This window comes from Falco peregrinus, chromosome 4, assembly GCF_023634155.1.
Source record: "Falco peregrinus isolate bFalPer1 chromosome 4, bFalPer1.pri, whole genome shotgun sequence".
In the NCBI taxonomy this organism is placed as follows: Eukaryota; Metazoa; Chordata; class Aves; order Falconiformes; family Falconidae; genus Falco; species Falco peregrinus.
Window position 1 is genome coordinate 89,171,494 of NC_073724.1, and position 16,552 is coordinate 89,188,045.

The 16,552-nt window shown below is 38.9% G+C and overlaps 1 protein-coding gene across 4 annotated transcripts in view; it reads right to left on the reverse strand.

Annotated features, from left to right (window-relative positions):
* ENOX1 (ecto-NOX disulfide-thiol exchanger 1) overlaps positions 1–16,552 on the reverse strand; it is a 369,755-nt gene that overhangs the window by 46,714 nt on the left and 306,489 nt on the right. The window lies entirely within an intron of this gene.

Sequence of the window (16,552 nt, forward strand, 5' to 3'; positions counted from 1 at the left end):
GTTGGGTAGGGCTTCTAAAGATCATCTAGTCTAAACCCCCTGCCATGGGCAGGTACATCTTTCACCAGATCAGGTTGTTCAAAGCCGCATCCAACCTGGCCTTGAACACTTCCAATGATGGGGCATCCACAACTTCTCTGGCCATCCTGTGCCAGTGTCTCGCCACTCTCATCATAAAAAAGTCTTCCTTATGTTGACTCTAAAGCTACCCTCTTTCAGTTTAAAACTATTGCCCCTTGTCCTGTCACTACAGGCCTTGGTAAAAAGTCTCTGTGCTATTTGTATGCTCTTACTCCTACCAGTTAGACTCTCCCACAGTATAATTATTATTATTATTTTTTAATGTAATACTCAATTCTAGCTAGAAACTGCCTATCCTTCTGCTCTCTGAGAGCATGGAAGGAAACCATCATGGGCATACTCCAGTTTTACGTTACTTGCTTGGGAGCAGTAATTAATCTCCTGTCTATCACCTAACCCAGCTCTTAAAAAGCTTTTGAGAGCTACTGCATAAGTGGAGGGTGTAAGGCTGATGTACTTGTTAATGACCATCCCCACTGAAATGTGGATTAGGACCCAGATACAGCTGAGGTTCAGGCTGCCCTACCTGGAAAGGCTGCTGTTGTGTATTTTCCAGGTCACACTACAGCCTGCTTGGAGAACACATTCTCCTTTTTGTCTTTCTGGGTGAGTTCAGGCTGTTGAGTGGGCTGGGGACAGCATGAGAAGTCTGCTACAGGGCAGCAAATTAGGGGAAATGGAAAGGGCTATAACATATTGTAAAAGTAAGTAACCTGTAGGCGATGAACCTATTAGGGTTTAAATAATAACTCATCCAAATGGAACACATCACACTATATATAGGCAGAGAGGGTAACTGCCCATTTTTCCAATAGAAATGGAATATAGCTCTTTTACTGCTAAAAAAGTTAGAGTTGCACCTCTGAATGACATTATTTTAAAATTATATTTGGTATACCATATTAAAACCTGCATGACAGTGATTACATTGCACTACTACCAAAAAGTCCCATCCAAGGACAGGTGCCCTGTTCTTCCAGATTGCAGACACTAGAAGACAAAGGCTATGTTTGGAAGGGGTTACAACCTATTTTAAGACAAAATAGAAATATCCCAAACCTAAAATGAGAGAATAAGAATACAGCAGAGATAAGTTTGTGATATTAGGCAGCATTCTCAGAAGTGTACAATTTCTTATCAACACTGTTATACACTCTGGTGATCCTCCTAGCCATTCATAGTAAGCAATTAAAGCCAGAGTCCAAGGATAGAAATATGTCCTTAAATAAGGAGGATGCAACACATATAGCACTACTGTAACAGAATATTAAATTGTCACAAGCTTTTAAATTAATTCATTATAGATAAGAGTCCACAAATGATATGACATTAAATACATGTTCTTCCATTGTTATTTAATTTAAAGCTACAAACAGGCGTTTCCTAATGTGCAGACAGATGGGTTAGCAGAAAAGGAGAGTAAGTCAAAACCAGAAATGTGGTGGATGCCAGGGGCTCCAGCTCATTCACACTGGGTAACCGTTTTAAACAAAATCGGAAATATCCTTTGTTGTTGACTTAACATTACTATAATTTTGATATATTTTTATGCTTTAGTGTACTAAAAATAATTCTGGATTCAGACCAATGTCTCTTTTTATTCCAAACAAAATATCTATTCTATATAAACTAATTATAATTTATTTTTAAATTAAATTTCATTTATAATAAATATATATAATAATATGTAATTTATTACATATTATTTAAAGAAAGGCACTTCATTGAATACTAAACTAAAATCAGTTTAGAATTTGGGGGAAAAGGGAATCTATTTTAAAAAGTAACTAATTTCCAAATTTTTGCAGAAATTTTTGCTATGACTTCACTGGCAAAGCTGGTGAATGTAGTTTTAGTTGAAAAATAAAAGTTTATTCAGCTCATCTCAATGCTACTTCTCAAGCCATTTTAAGTTTGGTAGTTATACGCACCTACAAAATCCCTCTCCGAGACATGCTAAAAAGCATTTTAGCATGAAAAGACAACAAATGCTGAAAGCATTTACAGAAGAGCTACATACAAGGAAGCTATATCAAAAGAAAACTGACAGGAATCCCGAATAGCTGCCCATGCTGCAAGCAGAAGGAAATATTCCTACCTAAACAAACACAGCTGGAAACCAGCTCAATATATGCTTTACAGAATTTTCACTGAGGGATGCAAAATGATACCTGCCAGTCTCAGAAAAGCAGCAGGAGGAAGATTAGACATATGTTAGTGGGGGAAACCTCCACATTGATATTTTGAGGACATCTAAGAGGTTACTTGATTTCCTTGTGCTGAGGCAGAAGTGTTATATACAGTTTGGCAACAGCCTCAGTAGCAAGATAAGACTCCGCGTAGCGGACCCAGGCTAGACCCAAATCAAAAAGACACTTTTTTAAAAACAAGAAGTGACTGGCTGATCAGAAATCCACTGAAGTCTAAGGACATACTCATTGACTCATGTCTCAGAAGAGACAAATTATTAACTTTAATTTTCTAGGGCATCTATCTCGGAGAGTTAGGAGCGTGCTTTCTTTATGAGTAGTACTGATCTGTACCTTTTACTTTTAGCTGGTACTCTGTGACTACATTTGTGTCATGGCACTCCGTGACTACATCACCTAATACATCATAATGTCCACTGGAGACAATGTACAGGAAGTCTTCACAGGTGTATAGGGTAACAGTAGTATTTTGTGGCTCACATCATGTCATAGTGGCCAGGAAATAGAGTGAGCAACCCACCTCTCTCAATGTATCTATTTATTGAGGAAATTAGGGAGAATTCAGAATTTTCTACAGCTTCTACTAATGCCACCCGCACTACGTATTTCTCATTAGATGATGTCCTAATAACATTACAATTAACATTAGCGGTAGACCACTAATTTGCATACTGGGGACACTCTTAAGTTGAATTGCATAGGCAGTAGGTTATCTCGAGTCTCAGACAATCTTAAATTAAGATCTGAAAAACAAATGAGCAAACGCTAACAATAATAACAGAAACCCTCTGTAAATTCAAGAGCACAGACTTCCCTTAGGTCCTCCCAGCAGAACTTTTCTATAGATTTTTTTCTACAGATTATTCTATACTTCTACATAAATATATCATAATACTGTAAACTTCTGTGCTTATCTATCTTCAGACTTTTGGTTTAACCTCTTCAGCAGAATTTCTCAGGTTTTTGGAACTTAGCAAATGTATTGATACAGTGATGTGGATGAAAACAGATGAAGAGCATATTTTCCCAAACCTTTCTGCGATCTGAGTTCTACTAATGTCATTAACCTAATTTCCTGACTTCAAAATAAGGTTTTAAATTATATAATGCTTCTTTTGTTAACAGCAACAAAAGCATCAAGACCTGTCAAAATGATGGCTTTTATGGTAATTTTTCGCATCACTCCCGTTGCAGAGCATTTACTATGTCAAAAGAAACCCCACCATCCTGCAAGACACAGCTATTTCTTCAAAGACTTTTCAGCTTGAGGGACTGAACAAATGTGAGAGGACAGAAATAAGGACACAAAGTCCACAGCTATAAATAAAAACAATAAAAGTTATCCCTGGCCTCTAGCTAGCTTTCTTGTTTTTCAAATAGGTAAACTATGAAGCAGTACAACTAGGGGAAAATCAGCAAGGAAAAATGTTTCTGGAGGATCTGGGAGGGCATAAGCTATGTCTTGATGCTGCAGAAAATGGGGTAAGTTACACAATAATGGCATTCCTCATTCATAACAAGGTGGTCTTAGCAGAAGTATAGCATGGATGGTTTTAGAAGATGGTATGTGTTATCTGGAGAAAGGGCTCAAGTGAGGGCCAAAGAAAAGTCTTCAAACTCCCGGAAGTCAAACATGAGGTCACAAGGTTTGGGCATGAATTTTAACAGAATAAAGGCAGAGGACAGCTTCTGGGAAGAGCTAGGTGGAAAAAAAGAAAATTTTGGACCCGAGTTCAATATGTGAAGGAAGAGAAAAGGAAGCATGGTAGGACTCCTGGTGGTGGCATGAGAAAGGCGGTGGCATTTTTAACAGTTACTGAATGTAAGGAGGAAGAGTTCAAAAGTGAGTAATGGGTCCAGTTTCATGTTGAATGTGAAACTGTGAGAAGATACACTGGTGTGTGCATGCTGGCATGTGTCAGGAAAGGGTGGTGCGGAGATTGGGTCTGCATTGAAGGAAAAAACTTTCAGAGACTAGATGGGACCACTGGAGCCTCATGCATTTTTACCGCGTAAGGCTCCACTTAGGGCTCCAGCCCACAGGAGATTAAATTTTATGCTACAGTCTGAGGATCCCATCAAGGTCACTCAGTGGCAGGAGGTGTGTGAGGTGATGAAAGAGAGTGACCCACACCTTGAGGTGGGTGGGGACGCTGGGTTTGCAGGAGGTCTGTGAGGTGATGGGAAGGAAGGCACAGCCCTTATTGCAGATGGAAAGCTGGATGGCCTTTGAGGTGGGAGCACAGACTGAGCAACTGGAGAAGTGTTAACCTATGTCTCCACCTTGAACTGTCAAAGCTGACCCTCTCTGTACTTTCCACTAGTTGTCAGCTCCTGGCAGAATGAGTTGAGGCTGTTATTATCTGTAACTGCCTGGGTACAGATCCACTTGATTCACACCTTGCTTTTGTAAACTCTGCCATAAGAACTGAGCTCCAAGAACAAGTTTTAGTTACACATGCTCTGTGTGCATTCAAAGGCACTTGGCAAAGCAACTTTTTGATGGTATCTCCAAGAAGCTTTCTGGAAGAGCAAGACTAAGGTAAGACCTAGGTCGCTTTGAGGTATCTTCTCAGCCCACTTAACAACGTCAGGCTCCTGAATCCTCCAATATCTAAAGTGGTTTTGATCCATTGCCTCGAGTTTCTAGAGGACACTTTCTTTTCTGTATGGACAGCTACTAGATCGGCTGATCACCATCACAAATAGTGCTCGGATGTTAGCAGATAAAGCAACATTATTCTTATACTGCATTCTTTAATAAATGCCTCTTCCATTGCTCTCCCATGTTTCCACAAGAACAGGCTATGTCACTTGGCTTTTCTTTAAAAAATGCTTTGGTTAAAGCTTTGAAAGTAGCTAGCTAACTAGCCTGAGTGAACTCTGAAAACAGAATTAGAATGGTATGAAAGTAAATAATTTGGAGCAATTACAAGCTAACCTAGCCACAAACAGATTTTTCTTTCCCCCTTCAGATATAACGTAACCAAACTGAAGCAATTTCCACATTTTTTTGAATGTTAGGCACACTTCGTTTGAGAGTCTCAGTATCTGCAAATCTAAACTCTAAGGGCACTAATCATCCTATATGAGAAGGGGTTATTGTCATTAATGTTAGTGGGAGTTAGGGCCTGCACACTGGGAGAGAGATTTACTCTTTTACAAAACTCGCTTTATTCAGGTGCAGTTGCTTGAAAGTCCTTTCCTCACCATGCAGCCTATGTTCAATGCAGAGAAGCTCATTATACAAGTTACATTCATGATGATACCAGATGTTCAAATTGAATACTCATGAGGATTATTTTCAGACTTCTTATTCACATAAAACTTGGTGGTGAACAATTAGTAAAAGGAAGGAAGCTGCCAAAAACGAAAAAAAAGAAAAAGAAAGAAAAAAGACAACTCGTAACATCATTTAACTGCAATTTTATCTATCCCGTCCAGTACAGACAAATGTAACATTTATGAAACCAAAGGATTTCTCTGAAGAGATTTTTTCTCAGTTTACAAAACTTCTTCCTGCTTAGCAGACTTCAGCAATGGCACAGTTCTTTCTAGGTTTACTACACATGCGGCTCACCAGTAATTTATGAAGGCTTATTATTTCTTGTGTAATGAAGCATATCTCTTTGCAAATAGCAGAGATTGTAGGGAAAGAGAGGGCAGATTACAGTGCAGCTGGGCCTAATAACAAAAAGTAGCACACAAATGCTGGCTTTGCGATGGACGAATGCCCCAGAGAGCCGTGCTGCCAACTCCTGTGGTGTTATGATGAGTCTCACGATATCTGACATTTTATTTAAAGCCCTGGGGAGATCATTAACTGAAAACCTCAGCTTTAAGTTTCTGGACTAGTGGCTTCCAAACTTTCTAGACTGTGGATCAGTACCGGCTCTCTGTATTTCACCATGCTCTCACAAACTCTGACTTTTAATTAAAAATGCTAACAAGGCAATTTAATCTCACTGACTTTTCCAGTCCTAGCAATAAGATGCGGATTACTTACTACAGTCTTACAAGTGATCATTACCTCAGGAGCTCAGTTTGGGTTCACTGATCTAGACCTCATGGCTGCAGAAAACCCACTTGAACAATGAACCGGCTTTCTCTAAAAGGTTCAAAAGGCAGAAAGCTAATCTCCCACTTTAAGCCAACCTTTCCACCCCTGTCTTTGTACCTTCCTCTTTTACCTCTGTCCTGGTTCTGTTCAGTTCACTTCTTCCTTCAGCTTCCAATGCATGAGTCCATCTCTTTGCTGATTTGCAATTCCCACTTGTCTGACATTTCCAGATGTTTCTCTCTTCCCTCACCCATACTTGTTTTGCAGTACACAATTCAGTCCCCACTTACCCAGTTCTGTCCCAGGTAAATTGCAGCATTAAGTGTTTTGGACTTTTCCTACAAAGATGTCACATCACATTACTGAAATGCATATTTGGAATTTGGAAGAGACCACCTTGTTACAATATCAAAGCCTGTCACATTTTAGGTCTATTTTACTTGACAGCATCTCTTTGGAGAACAGGAATCTACATAGCTCATAAATGATATTTTGACAGTTGCTAGTTAATCTGCCCCACTGAGATCAGTTTCTCCAGGTCACCTCTTTAAAGCAAAGGGCCCTTTTTTCCTCTCCTTTTTGGGTTGCATTTCTTCTACAGCCACCCATGATATGTACCAAGCCCAACTGAACTGGCAAATGCATAAGGGGCAACAGGAGAGGGAAGAGTTGGCTCTGCACAGACAACTGCGATGAGTGGACTGTTAGTTGGGTTGGTTGTTGTCTTGCCTTTCTTGCTTGGTTCTCCTCTTAACTAGGGGCATAAGAAGCAAGCCACCATAAGAAAACACAGGGGTATAATTCCCATCAAAAATAGTAGCAGTTCTCAAATATTTTCAAAATTCAGTATAAATCACTCCTTCTCACTGCTTATTACAGTATTTGGTTTGTGATTAGGTGAATTTTTCAGATACCTTATGTTTACCAATAAGTGTTGTCTCAATTAAATATAATTAATCAAGTACTGAATCTCTTTTAGAGGTTCTTCTTTTCTTCCTAATTGAGACACAGAACTGTTACAACACTTACAGAGACTGCTTTAAAGATGCCAGCAAAGAAGACTTTTTTCTCTAATCAATGATATTTTAAAAATGGCTGTATTCCTGTAACACTAAAAAAGAACAGAGGAGATTTTAGTCTTGAGGGTGAAGGAGTATGTTCACTCCAGTAAGAAAAGCGCTGGTTACTGGGGAGATGCCAAGTGGCATTGATGACCCTCTCCCACATCTGTAATAGAAAAACTGCTTGTATTAATGGTGCAGACATCTGAACACGCATAGCCCAAGAGATGCTGATGGATGCTCAGTGTTTCATGTATGTTAGGTTAATCTTATATATATTTCAAAAATGGATTGCATGTAGTTGTGTACATGTGATAAATTACGTAGGATATTCAAATGTTGTATATAGGTAAACCTCTGTGTAGGTGGGTTACTGATGGTTACTTCTTAGAAGTCAAAGTAATTGCTGTATTTTTATTCACACTTAAACAATAAAGACTGGTATTTGCAAGACACATGGCTGCATTGCTGCTGTTGGCATTTGAACTAGGAATTGCATTCAGGCCCAGCACCACTGTGACAACTTGGAAAAAAATAATCTGTAAGTTTTACAAAGATGAAGAAACTGTCATTGCTACTTGAAAACAAGCTTGACAGTTTGCACGTGAATCCCTCAATTTGTCAATTCATTAAGGAAGAAAGGGCTGATCTGTGTGTTTTAAGTGACTGTGGTGGTTTGATTTGTCCTGATTTATATGAGGCAATTTTTTTTCATAATCATAAAGTGCTTTCTATAAATGTGAGGATAAACCACTTCTGTACAAAATTCTATTGCACCTTAAATTGCAGGAGAGAATTTCTCTGGCTATCTCTGACCTTGTATTGGATTGGAGGGCTGAACTAATTTTTCTTTTGAAATTGTGCGTAATACTGAAATACTTGTTCAGTTATTTTGGCCTTAGAAAAAAATAACCTTAAATATGGGAATATGTTTCTACCCCTTTAGAAGGCATAAGCAAATGATCAGATAAAACTTGTAATTTCTTGACTCTCACATTCAGAGACAGCATTTCTTGAGCCATTTATCCCTTATGTGAATGGAAGGGTGTCCAGAAGAGCTGTATCTGCAAGCCAAAACCCTCTTTTCTCCCCTCTATCCTGCCTCCAGCACACTTAGTATCTACAAATAGTGGCCACTGTGCTTCTCCATGATTTAACATGTTTAGTAGGTTTTTTCTCAGCTAGAAAAATAAAATGTGTTGCAAACTTGTAGATGACAGGGTTCTACAGAGCTTCCAGTCCTTTCAGAAACAGACATTTTTTTTGAAATTTGCAAAAAGTGTGTAGCTTTGAAGAAGTAACTGTAAAATACTCCTTGTACAGACTTTTTGCGTAAGCCACTGCTTAGGACTTTATATCTGTGGGTGTTGAGTAGAAGGTGAGTGCAAATACTCTGAGCAGCAGAAAATAGCTTGTGGGATCAAGGTCTAACAGCACAGGCATCTCAAAACCTATCAACAAAACATGATGAGGCAGATGACTATCTGATAATAGAACAACATGGGGAGAGCTATTGCTTTTTATTATGTTCTTCCTTGACTGTTAAAAGTGCTCACTTGTCTCCAGAGCTCAGACAAATTTAAGAGGGAAGACAGTCTCTATCTGACACGTGACAAAGAAGCAATGAAGAAACTGGTGTGTGGCGGACCAGCAACCACCCAAATCTCTTCAGAGAGATCCCTGGTTGACGTGTGAGGTGGGCATTTGGCAGTTGTAGAAGCAGTTCAGCAATCAGTGCATAAAAGTGCTTTGAAGAAATGCTTGGCACAGCTCTTGCACCTGGTGAAACTTGCAATGCATCAAATATGTGGAGGGCTGAATAAATAAACAAAAAAGTTGCAAATTATTTTGCCCATTGAAAGGCAAAAAAAAAAAAAAAAAAAGAGCCAGTTAGAATTCCTAATTAAAACAAAACCAACAAACCAAACCAAACCAAACCACCTTTCCTTTAACACAGAAAAACAAATTTACGTCCTTTATAGTTCTGTATGCTGGTGTTCAAGGAGTCACATGCTGGAATTAGTGGAGAAGTGGAATAAAATGGTATGGTCTTGGTATGATATCTAGTTCTTCAGTCCCTCATTTCATACCCTAGAGGACTGTTCTTTGTTTTCTCTTCTCTCTGCCATGAATCTAAAAGATTCTAAAAGAAGATCACTCACCTCCAAGCCGCTTTGAATCCACTTGGCTTTCAACTTTATGAACCAAATCATACAATATATTGCTATACTACGGGTATGTGTCGTTAGAAAGAAGCTTATAAACTTTACATGGTCTTTAAGCCAAAACCAAAGAGTAGGACATTATGAAATTCCTCAGAATGCACAATTGAAGCTACAGCCTAATTATTTTCCTTTGTCACCCCTTCTTTTTCTGATTGATGGTTGTATTATTATTATCCTCAGAATCTAGGATTCATTCACCAAAGTAAACCAGCATCACTAACTAGCAGTAGTTTTGAGAGCTTCTGTGGTCATCCAGCTTCAATGATGAGCTCTGTTGGGCCTGTTTTTAGCTCCTGGCAGGCAACCTCAACACAGACTGCCAGACAGCTGGACACACAAGGAATAAGAAGCTGCATGCTTTGAAAAGAAAGCTTTAAATGCTTTGGAAACTTCAGCCAGCCTTCCATGTCTCATGACATAAGGATGCTCCTCAAACCTGCAATTATGAGTTTAGAAGCTTGTACTGGCATTGTAAAAGACTCCACTTTCTGATCATTATCTCCTCTGACACCTTGGTAATGGCTGATGTTTCTTGGATTTAACCATGAATAAGCAGGTACCTCAATCTCCACCTCAAGCAGTATCTGCAAGCTTCTCTAAGATGCTGGGGTGAAAAGGGTTTCTAAAAACAACAGGGCATGAAGGGCAGCATAATTAAGAAAACCTAAACCCAAGAGCTTAGTTTAAACAATAATAGAAATGATCTTTCATTGGAGATCAGAAATAGGGTTTAGGCTGAAGCCACTCTTGAAGGAATCCGTTCTTCATGCTCTGCTCAGAATCAACTGTCTTCACTGTAATAAATAGGGCTCATTCTCTTGAAGGCTAAATATAAGAATAAGAGCACAAAGGCTTTATATTGGAGAGGGCACTATAAGGAAGGTCACTTTACAGAAAGCATGAAGTGTCATTTGGAGAAGAATGCTAATACCAGCTATATCAGATTGTGAGGAAGCTGAAAACAGCATATGTTCTAATATTGTCTTTTATTGATTTTGCTGCCAACATCCCACTTCAACAATGTTACAGCTGCACTTCAGGATTCTTAATGGAGGGGGATGGAGAAAATCAATATACAGAGCTTGCCTCTGCTCCCATAGAAGTCAATGCGAATTTCATTATTAACTGCAATGAGCACAGGACAGAGTTCAGACTGTTTTGTCACTTTGTTTGGTTTTTCTTTCCCTTTTTATTTAACCTCCTAAGGGGCAATGTGTAGTGCTATCCTGTGTTTTAGAAAAGTCCCATTTAAATAGGCTGATTCCCCATCAAACTGCAAGTTTACACATTCAGAAATGATGCCTTGCTTTATGAAACCTAATGAAAAATTATAGCCTGTATCCTAAACTGGGAAAGTTATAATAAAAGATACAGGATTCGAAATAAATTCTAATAACAAAATCATTTCATTCTTAAAAATATTTTCATTCAGATATAAAGCAAATAAAAACAGTTTAGCTTTCACTGACTTGTAAAATATCACTTTCAATGTGTATTGTTCACTCTATTACAAATAGAGGAGATGCACCCAAACTTCTTTTCACTAGTATTTTAATGCTATTTACACAAAACGCCATATGCTAAAATTATCTCCAAAAATTATAAGCATCATCTTCATTCCAACAACATGCTGTTAATTTTGTTCTAGCATGAACGCAAAACATATTTTAACATGCTGTCAGAATGAGATACTAAGAATGTCAATAAAATGACACTAAAATAAATGTAAATTTAGATTGCTGTCACAAGTGGCTGCTTGGTTTTGTGAAGATGTTAGGTTGCTATAGCATTTTCCATAGCAACTTTGCATCTTATTACATAAATAATCCCTCAGTGTCCTTAAAGCTTACTAAAAACAGGATTAAATCTATTCTCATATGTAATGATCCTGCATAAAACCTTATCAGTATGAAATACCCAGAAAACGTGATAAAATGTAATCTAGATAATAGTATTTCTGGCAGTTGAAAAGCATCAAAGCACAACAGACTTGTTCTGTAGTAAACGGGACATCCTCCTAAACCCCATATTAGGAAAATTACTTTGAAGTGTTTGTTTCCTCTGAAAATTGAGAATTTAGTTAACCCCTTCACTGCCATGTCCACAGGACAAGCACAGACCTTCATCCCAAAGCCGATGTGTGCGTATGATCCAGAGGAATTGGCCCAGTACCTGGGACCGGACTTTATTCCTCAGGAAGACAGGCCTGACAGCTACCTTCAGCCTGATTCATCAAGGCATTTCTGCTAAATTCAGCTGCACGAGAATCACAATTAGAGCCAAACAGACTTAAACCCAGTGGCATAAAATTAGGCCCCTGCCTACATGCTTCCTGAATATCAGCCTATTTTTGTAAAACCTATGGGGAAAATGGAATGCATTTTAAGGCACAAAATTGGATTCTGCCTGATGATAACAGTTCTGAACTGGCACGCTGTGAAAGACACTAGAGCAGACTTTTCCCTGCATAGAGGGAGTAAACATCTTGTGCTGCTTTCTAGTGATCATCTCTGATGGTCCCAGGGAGCAAAGCTGATTGTCTGTTGTGTCCGGAGCATTTCCATTCAAAGGGAGGTTACTCCACTGGCAGAGCTCAAAAGGGTTGTTCAGCTGTCTTCTCTGGCCCGAGAGAGGATCATGTCAGTGTGGTGACAATTCAGAGCTTCAGTTTTTAAATACATTTTTTTTCATGAGATTGCTTATAAAACCTGGTTAGTAGCTTCTATTAACAGGGTTTATTTTCCTCTTCATGTGCCTTTATATGTTCATTACTGCAGGGGTGATTATGACACCAGCTGCTGACGGTTTTGAAATGGTATTGATTTATTTGAGGAAAAAAGCAACGCTAGCCCATTAATTTCTAAAGTAAACACATTTTGTTATTTTACATTATCTTTATCAACAAGTGTTTAAAAGGAAAATGGGCAAATTATGGGCTTGTTAAATACCAGTATCACTTTCACAAAATGTGATGCGAAAAAGCTATGGGATGGAGAAGTAATGCAGAAAAATAAATCAGACTTTTGTTTAAAACAAAATCTCCTATAAACCCCATAAGTTTAGACTTACAAGAAAGGAAAGGAGAAATACCTGATCTCTGGAATCAGGAGGAAGAAGATCTGACATGACATCTTCTGTGACCCTATTCCAGTTGGAAGAAAAGGAAGAGCAAAGCTCAGCTCCACACAGCTGGGGCTCAGCAATTTCTATTCAAAGTTTCAATAAGCTATATAAAGCTTTCCTACCAGTTTAATCCAGCTATAAAACACAGTTTTCATTCCACGTATGCATCTCTGCATTCACACAAGCCTTAGAGAAAGCAAAAAGAGGATTGAATTGCAGAGAAAAGATGAATAAGCATCACACAGATCACTTCAGTGTTTTTTCAGGCTTTCCTTGAAGACTTGCCAGGCTTGCAACTTTCAAGATAGACTTATGAACAATATCACAAAGCCTGTTTTATGCTGTGTGCATCAGGGTGAAATTTTCAAATACTGACTTTCACAAGGACTTACGCTCTTCTGTGAGATGGCCTGCCCACTATTCAGCCTGTCTTCTATGGCAAGTGACTTAGCTGATGCTGCAAAGAAGACAGATCAGTTCAGGAAAGCACCCAGGCTACTGTTCCAGACAGAAAGAGCTTGGATGTTTAAGTTTGGCACCTACTTTAGGTGTGTTTGAAAATCCTGGGTAGAGGATGTCTCTCTTGACTCGCAAAAGCAGTGCCAATCTTAACGTGTTCAAATCAGGCTTGCACTACATAACTTGCAAGTTATGATTTGCATGCAGTCCCTGAGATGTCATTAAGTTACTTCATCACAGGTAACACAATGGTGGTGAAATGCTCCAGGGGCCCAGTAAGGGGGCTACTGCAAGTCTGTTGAGCTGGGAAGAGCCCTACAGCAAGGCGCTTATCATCTACGTGGACAGAACAGGCAGTGGCTGAATGAAAGGAAGCACTGTTGCCTCCATTTGACAGTAGGGAACGGAGATAACACAAATTCATTGATTAATCCAGGCAGGGGGTATGTAGCAGAGCTGGGATTTGGCCCAGAGCTCTGGGATCCCAGTCAAAAGCCTTAATCACACGCCCATCCTTCCTGCACCCCTCTGCAAGCATTGTGCATTTCTTTCTTCTCCATGGTGCCAGCTGCAGACTTCCTGAAGTTGGAGTTGCTAGAATTAATGGCACATCACTGAGAACTGCAAAAGGAAGAGATTAACCCACCTCCCCTTAAAGTAAAATTACAGGTGCCTTCTAGGCATAAACCAAACTTCAGCTCTTTTCTGCAACATCCAGCTTCACTTCACTAATTCTTAAAATTACTTTGGAGGCTTTTACATGTAGATCCTTACTCCCAGTGCCAGCAGGTGGGAGATGAAGCATCCATAAATCCTGATCATTCTGAAGATTTTTGTATATCCTCTAGACTCCAGTGCTGTATCTTTCTTTTTCCCTTGAGCTAATGCTTCAGTAGCTGCGCCTTGACTTTCAAATGTATTAACTGAGTTGCCAATCATCATTATTATTTTTTTCTTAGCAATCTCCCAGCTTTACTTCAGCAATCCTCTTGTCCCTTTCAAACTCCAAAATCCAAATTGCAGAAAAATCACTGTTTAAAGGCTGAATTTTGAAAATAAAATAAAATAAAATAAATATTAAATTCTAAAGAAATAGCTGGTCCCACAGGTGAGATTCACTGAGTCTTAGGTCAGCTTTTCCAGCTTTCCCTGTAATACAAATGACTTTTAGTCTGTGAAACCAGGAGGATTTCCTGTAAACTAGGCATGTATGATAGTTCAGGCAACTTATTGGATTCCCTGGGGGGCTCTTCAGGGGGTGCTTGCAGCAGTTTGAGACACTCTCCATTAGAACAAGCAGGTAGTGATGCATTCCTTTTCCTTGAAGATTCAGCTTGCACACTATAGCGTAGGGTGCTAAGTAAGCCTGGGGAGAATGACCTCTGAAACAACGGGAGAAGCAGAAGGTCTTTGCACAGGAGGCAGTGCTCCAGTCCTGCAACATGGATTAGAGGGTGGAAGACAGATTCAGGAGACCGGAGGTCATAATATCTTTGTGTTATTCAAGCCTTGCCGTTCCCATGGTTAAGCATTTAGACGAATATTTTAAGAAAAGGGGTTAAAAATAAAGAAAATGTCAATGGTTTTTTGCTGTGCAGAATTGTTTCTTTGTGATAAAAGATTCTTTAAAAGACATTCTTTGTAGAACAGAGGTTACTGTGAATACAAATAGCCACTCCAGTGAGATAAAGAGGTGGTTCTGGAATGACATACTCAAAAAGAAAGAAAAAAAAGAAAAAAAAAAGGCATCTAACACAAATAGTAATTTTTAAAAAATGCTAAAAGAAGGAAGAATCACTACTCTGTACATAAAAATGAAAAAATCAATGTCCTTCTCTCACTTTCTTTTCATTTACCAAAGTTTTATACACAAGAATTTTGTTGGTTTACCTCCAAATTCCCTCTGTTGTCAATGACAGAAGGATCAAATGCGTTTGCTTTAGTTGAGAGTGTAAAGTTGGAAGAAGAAAGCTATAAAACTAATTTTAGAACTGGATGACTCTATGTATGCAGCAGGCTGGATCAGCTCCACTAAGATCAAGAGGATGATGAAAGTTACAATGGAAAATGATGGACAAGTACTCAAATGGATCCATACTGTTAAATTCTGATTTAGTATGCAACAGTTTTGGGTTTGCTACTGTTATCACTGAGGGGACTCAGATGCCCGCATTATAACAATACGAAAAACCTGAAGTTGTTCAGGGTGGAACACTACAGAAATCTCAGATATCAAAACTTTTGTTAGAAATTTCCCTTTTTATGGAAGAAAAACCCCCATGCTTTCCAATTTGTGATGTTACAAAAACAATCGCTGGCATAGCTCTGCCCTAAGCATGCATACGTTAAATCTAGCTGAATTGATAAGTATGACAGTTCAAAACATCATTACTCCTCATCTGGCGTGCAGGCTGTGGGTATTTCTGGCTCTGCTTTCCTGTTGTTAATTCTAATGACTTCCCTCCATAAGAGGGGACACAGTCAAGCAAAATGATTAGACATTCATGAAAATCTCTTGATTGCTAGCAGTGCTTTGTCTGCAGCGACCCACTGTCTCAGCTCCAAGCATTCTGCTAATTGTGTTGAAATTCCAAACCCACACAACTGGCCAAGTGAAAATTAGGAGTGTCCTTTACAGCTTTTATTATTGCATTTTTCTTCCAGGAAAAATATTAAATCTCCCCTCGAAAGAGATGTAGTAAAAATTTCTTTGCTAGAATGACACTCCTTCCTTTGGTCTTTACTTCTGGAGTCACTTGACCTCACACAGCATCTTGTCACAGAAGGAGCCAAATTTGCTTTCTGAAGATGAGTGTCTAAACAAGCAAACCTTTGTAAGCTACTCACAACTTTATTAGCCAATGTCAAGAAATCAAGCAAAGCATCCATCCAGATCACGTTACCAGTCAATAATTCAGGCAGCTTCTGAGCCACCTCTTGGTGTCCACCCTGGACAGCACAGTATTTGTAGAAGGCTGAAAATGTTGCATTTCTTTACTTAGATTACATGCACCCTTGTTCTTTCATGACAGCCATCTAACGAGTATCCAATTAAAGCAGTATGCAGTACCACACTGTGAAATATGTACCCTTGAAAGTTAATTCCACAAAGCACACATTTAAAATGGCATGGCGTATTTTTTAGAGAGCTTATACATTATTATGTATTTGTTGAAAAGAAAGGTAAGGCTTAAAGAATACTGACCAACACGTAACTCCAAACGGTCTCATAATAAGACATTTTTATGAACATGGAATTAGATACTGTCATACAAGACTGCAGACAGCATGCTAAAGAAACGTACTGCTTCCAATCAAGGGCAGAACTGGAGA